Source organism: Galeopterus variegatus, unplaced genomic scaffold (genome assembly GCF_000696425.1).
Source record: "Galeopterus variegatus unplaced genomic scaffold, G_variegatus-3.0.2 Scaffold10414, whole genome shotgun sequence".
Classification (NCBI taxonomy): domain Eukaryota; kingdom Metazoa; phylum Chordata; class Mammalia; order Dermoptera; family Cynocephalidae; genus Galeopterus; species Galeopterus variegatus.
The window spans coordinates 57263-63313 of record NW_007736525.1 but is presented as its reverse complement, the minus strand read 5'-3'; the positions used below and the strand labels follow the sequence as shown (position 1 = coordinate 63313).

Below are 6051 nucleotides of genomic sequence, written 5' to 3'. Positions count from 1 at the left end.
CTGTCATGACTGCACCTTCAGTGATGGGGTTTGGGTAGATAGCCTTAGTCCCTTTATTAGAAGACCATTATACTGCTCAATCATTCCTGCTGCCTGGGTATATGATATGGCACATGTAACTTCCACTGAATAAACAACTGAGAAGCCCACTTCTGTAATTCATGTCCAGTAAAGTAGGTTCCATCATCACTTTCTATGACGAGGGGCTGACTGTACATGGCCATAAGGCTATTCAACACCTTAACAGTGCTTACCTGGCCTAGGGCCTTTCTAAACCATACAAACAGAAGACCAGTAGCTGTTTCAATGGTTGTGAAGATATCCCTAACATTCTCTGACTTTGCCAGTGACCTCACAAGATCCACCTGCCACCATGTTAGGAGCATCCTCCTCTTGGGTTTTCTGCCTATCTGCATGCAGCACCCAGCGACCCATCAAGGGTACATCTGCCCATCAGGGGCATTCTTTCTCGGGTTTCTGTGGCACCCAGTGAGCCACTGACCACACAGTCTTGCAGCCAGCATACTGCATTCTCCAGTGTAGCCACCCAGCTACATCAGCTGCTGGAGCTCTCTCCAGCCATCTTAATTAGACAGTGCATCAACTTCATCATTGCCTGGACTGGTTAAGGGGGAATGTCCTGCAACATGAAAAAGATTTACTTCCTTTCCATGTCCTAATTCCCATAATTCTTGCCACATGGCTTGTCCCCTACCAGCCATCACTGATATTTCCAAGTACATATCCAGAGGGTAAGACCCTTATATACAACCCACTCATATTGTTCCAAATGACCTAGCAGCATTGAAGCTGCTTTGGTTAAATCTGCAAGAGAATCAAAGGTTAGTAAGACATCATCTATGTAATGTAACGCTGTAACCTTACTGGGCATAGTCCACCTGGCTAGGTCTCCAGCCACTAAACCATGACAGATGGTTGGGCTATGCAGTTAGCCTTGGAGTAACACCTGAAAAGTCCAGTGCCTTCCCTCCCAGGTGAAGGCAAATTGATCTTGGCTATCAGCTGAGATCAGAATAGAGAAAAAAGCATTTGCAAGGTCCAATACATAATGATAAGTTCCTAGTTGAGTCATCAGCTGATCCATCAAGTTGTGAACTGAAGGCACAGCCACATGCAAAGGAGGCACTACTTTGTTCAGTTCCCGATAGTCCACAGTCATCCTCCAAGTACCATCAGGTTTTCTCTTTGGCCATACCAGGATGTTAAAAGACTAGGTGCAGGATGAATAATGCCAACCTTCTCCAACTCCAAGATAGTGGCACCTATCTCTGCATGTCCTTCAGGCAGGCGGTACTGTTTCACATTGACCACATGCCTTGGCTTGGGTAACACCTGTGGATCATGCTTGATGTGTCCCCGCAGCACAGGCTTTACTGTCCATATCCACAGCTGGAATTCTCCAATCATTGTTCACAGGTGTAACCCATAAAGTACGTCTATACCGAAGATGTGTTCAGCTACTGGCGATACATACACAGTATATACACGAGGGGGCAATTGTTCAATGCTCAACAGCAAAGACACAGCTTTGACTGTAATAGAATGTCCTCCATAGCCATCAACACTCACTGTGGCCCCTGGAAATTTATCTGGGCTGCCATGTATTATGTTACCTTCTGTGCCAGTGTCCACCGATGCTAACAAACACTGTACACTTATCATCCACCCCTAGTCCCACAGCCATGGGAGCCAAACAACTAGGGGTTCATTTTCTGATGCACTGCAGGTCATGCAAGAAGATGCACAAATTCTCCCAACCTACCCTCAGGGTTGCCATCGTCCTCAGCTTCAGGAATGGGGGTGACCTGTCACTGTACTTCATTCTCCAGCATGTCTGCCTTTTGCCGTGCTGCCTCATAGAGTACCCGGTCCATGTTGTCTCACAGTACAGCAAACCACAACGCCAGCCGTTCTCTGGGACTCATCATCTCTCACCAAGGAGCTCAATACCCTGAGAGCTTCCTCTATGCTCTTGGGGGACCATCCACTTGGTCCCATGTTTCCAGTGGAGCCCCGTTCTACAGGAACACTGCCACCAGGTACCACTTGCTTGGGGGAAGCCACATCTCCTCCCCCTCCCGAGGGGCTCATGGCTCCCTTACCTGCTCGTCCTGCCAAAACTACACCAATTGTGAGGCTGGATCACAGACTACTCTACCCCATCTTGTGTAGGTCCTGAGCCAGGTAACTGAAAGAAAAACCTGAGCAGCCACTGGCAACGTGGACATGCTTTATTTTTAGATGTGAGCTCTGCTGCCCTGTGGTTCAAAGCCATTGCCTTCCATACTGAAGGTATACAAAAATGACGGCAAGCCAAGGGGTACACAGGTGCACATGCACACTAACTCTACTCCCATGCAACTTGTTTACAACAGATGTGCTGAATCATACCCAACCCGATGTGAGGTGAGAGGGCCTGACCAAACCAACTCCATTTTCCTCCCAGCTTCCAATAACAGACCTTCAAATAGGTGAAGTAGAAAGTCTAGCATGTTTGGTGTTTTGGGGATTAAAACGGATTTACCTCTTTATATAGTTCACTGTTAATAAGATAAAATTTGTGTAAATGTATTGGAGTCATGTGAGTGAGATATTAGGACTCCGCATTAAAGATCCACCAGGTAAATTAAATATTTTTGCATGTAACCTACCTAAATCCCCAGCCACAAAGACATTTTTTAAAAAAGGATTTGGTAACTCTCAAATATTCTTTCCGGGATGCTTTTTTAGCATTTCAGATTCTTCACCCATTTGTGGTAGAGGCTAGACTCTTTGTTTTTAATTCATTTATTTATTTTTAATTATACATATTTATGGAGTACAGAGTTGACTATCAGTATTTGTGTATGGTATGTGAAGCTAGGCTCTTAAGCATGGACTTACCTACCTGCCCTCTATTTCTAAACCACTCTCAGGTTTTTGAATAGTTAGCATCATATGCTATAATAAACCCAAGGTGTTGCCCTCCCTAGATAGAGAAGCAGTTTCTTAGGAAAGAAACTAGATCCTTTCAGAAACCTGTATGAAATAATGTTTTGAATTCAACAGCATGACAGCTTTGAGGTATGGGAAAGAATATTCAATTCGCAGTACTATGAGCTTGCCTGGATCATCTACACATAAAATATGTGACTTTGATCAAGGTACTGAAGGCCATCTGCATCTTATTTCCCTTATCTGTAAAATGCAAGTTACAGTGGTTGGGATTCAAGATTTTTAACACACCGACCTTAAAGATTTTGTCCTGGAGATGTAATAGAGAACAACAGTAAAATATTGTTAAACAAAATAGTACACTTAATGCATTTATGTAGCAGAGCATTTTGTAAAATACTGCAGATATTAAAAGTTATTTTAAAAGTTGTACATGCTTGTTCATTTTTACTTTTCTTAATACAGGAGAGAAACCACTGAGAGATTGTTTTATTGTCATTCCTTTATGGAAGGAAAAACATCTCCTTTGTTCCTATTTTAAAAAGTAATTTATTTTGGTGTTACCATATTCTCAATAATGTGTCTGTACAAGCCAGATTTAGATTCACACTCTTGCATATTTACTTATACTGACATTTATTCCCTCGTAGTAGAGCAACATGAAGCATTTATATGTAGAATATTTGAACGAGAGTGCTGTGAAATACAAAGCCGGTTACGTTTAATTTGCTTCTCATTTCCACTTACCCCTTGAGATATCTACTACTGAAATGAGCTACTGGAATTGATTCACAATGATGGCAAATGTTGACGTTACAAATATCTGGGACCGTCTACCTTTAAACATAATTTTTTTTTGTCCAACATGATATATTCTATAAGATATTCTGAATAAAAATTAAATCCATAGAAAGGATAATTAATAAGTGATTTGAGAAAATTCAAATGGCAATGAATACATGATATTAATATTTATCTCCTTTAAAGTTTAATTTACACATTTATAAAGAATTTACTGAATATTACTACATGCAGCACTTGACTTTGGATTCAAAATTTAATACTTATGAAATATAGAACGTATACCAATTTTATGTCCATGCAGATCCTGGTTTCTTTAAAATTTATATGGTTTAATAAAGAATAGGAGGGACATTGTACTTCAAAAAAAAGATTTATTAATTTCTTTTACTGAATAAAATGGCATATTTTCCTATTTTGCCATTGGTAATTTCTATTTTGTCATATTACATGTAAACCTGACGTTATATTATTTTCATATGAAAACTCATCTTTTTTTTCTCATTAAATTTTGTTTTCTTTTTTTTTTTTCCTTTTTGTCTTTTTTCGTGTCCGGCAACGGATCGCAACCCTCAGTGTTGCGCCCGTACNCCGTACTGGACCGGGACCAGCAACGGGATTGCAACCCTCGGTGTTGTGCCCACACCTCGCTCAGCCAGTGAGCGGGAACCGGTCTGTATGTGGGATCCAAACCTTCGGCGGGAGCACCGCCGCTCTCCCAAGCGGCACACTGTAGCAGTGCACCACCGGGCCAGACCTAAACTTTGTTTTAATGGGTCTCAAAATTCTGTAACTAATTTTTGGTCAAGTTGTTTCCATTAAAAAATACTGATTTTAAAAATTAATAACTTAAAACTGCCACATAAAAAAAATGGCCCACAAAACATTCTCCTCTCTTTCTGAAGGTTTTGCAATGTATTGTTATAATTAACCAGACTTTTTCTATTAAACTTAAATGGCCAGTTGAGATAAACAGTTCTGAGACCATTCTCCCACGACTGATCAAGACTTGGGTGGCAGGTATGAAGGATAATATTCATTTAAACTTCTGAGCTTTCTGGGCAGACTTGATGACCTTGCCAGCTTCAGCAGCCTTCTTGTCCACTGCTTTGAAGATACCCACAGTAGTTGTCTGTCTCAAATTACAAACAGCAAAATGACCCAGAGGAAGATAGTCAGAGAAGCTCTCAGTACACATGGGCTTGCCAGGAACCATACCAACAATGGCAGCATCACCAGATTTCAAGAATTTAGGGCCATCTTCCAGCTTCTTACCAGAACATCAATCAATCTCCTTCAGCTCAGCAAACTTGCAAGCAATATGAGCTGTGTGACAATCCAGTACAGGGGCATAGGCAGCACTGATTTGGCCTGGATGGTTCAGGATAATCACCTGAACGGTGAAGCCAGCTGTTTCCATTGGTGGGTCATTTTTGCTGTCACCAACAACTTTGCCATGATGAAAATCTTTGACACACACATTCTTAACATTAAAGCCCACAGTGTCTCCAGGAAGAGCTTCCCTCAAAGCTTCATAGTGCATTTCAACAGACTTTACCTCAGTTGTAACACTGACTGGAACAAAGGTGACCACCATGCCAGGTTTGAGAACATCAGTCTCTACTCAGCCCACAGGGACAGTACCAATACCACTAATTTTATAGACATCCTGGAGGGGCAGATGAAAGGACTTGTCAGTTGGATGAGTTGGTGGCAAGGTGTAATCCTGAGCTTCAAGCATTGTGGTTCCACTGGCATTGCCAACTTTATGGGTGACTTTCCATCCTTTGAACCAAGGCTTATTAGCACGTGGCTCCAGCATGTTGTCACCATTCCAACCAGAAATTGGCACAAATGCTACTATGTTGGGGTTGCAGCCAATTTTATTAATGTAAGTGCTGACTCCCTTAACAGTTTCCTGTATCTCTTCTGGCTAAAAGGTGGCTCAGTGGAGTCCATTTTGTTAACACCAACAATCAGTTGTTTCACACCCAGTGTGTAAGCCAGAAGAGCATGCTCACAGGGTTGCCCATTCTTGGAGATACCAGCTTCCAAGCTCACCAAATCCTGCAACAACCATCAGGACAGTACAGTCAGCCTGAGATGTGCCTGTAATCATGTTTTAATGAAGACAGTCACATAATACTTGCTGGTCTCAAATTTCCACAGAGAGTTGTCAAAGGTGATACCATGCTCGAACTCAGCTTTCAGTTTATCCAAAACCCAGACATACTTGAAGGAGCCCTTACCCATATCAACAGCCTCCTTCTCAAATTTTTTGATGGTTCTTTGTTG

The 6051-nt window shown here is 41.9% G+C and overlaps 1 pseudogene; it reads right to left on the bottom strand.

Annotated features, from left to right (window-relative positions):
• Nucleotides 1-4792: 4792 nt before the first annotated feature.
• LOC103609986 overlaps nucleotides 4793-6051 on the bottom strand; it is a 1895-nt pseudogene continuing 636 nt past the window's right edge.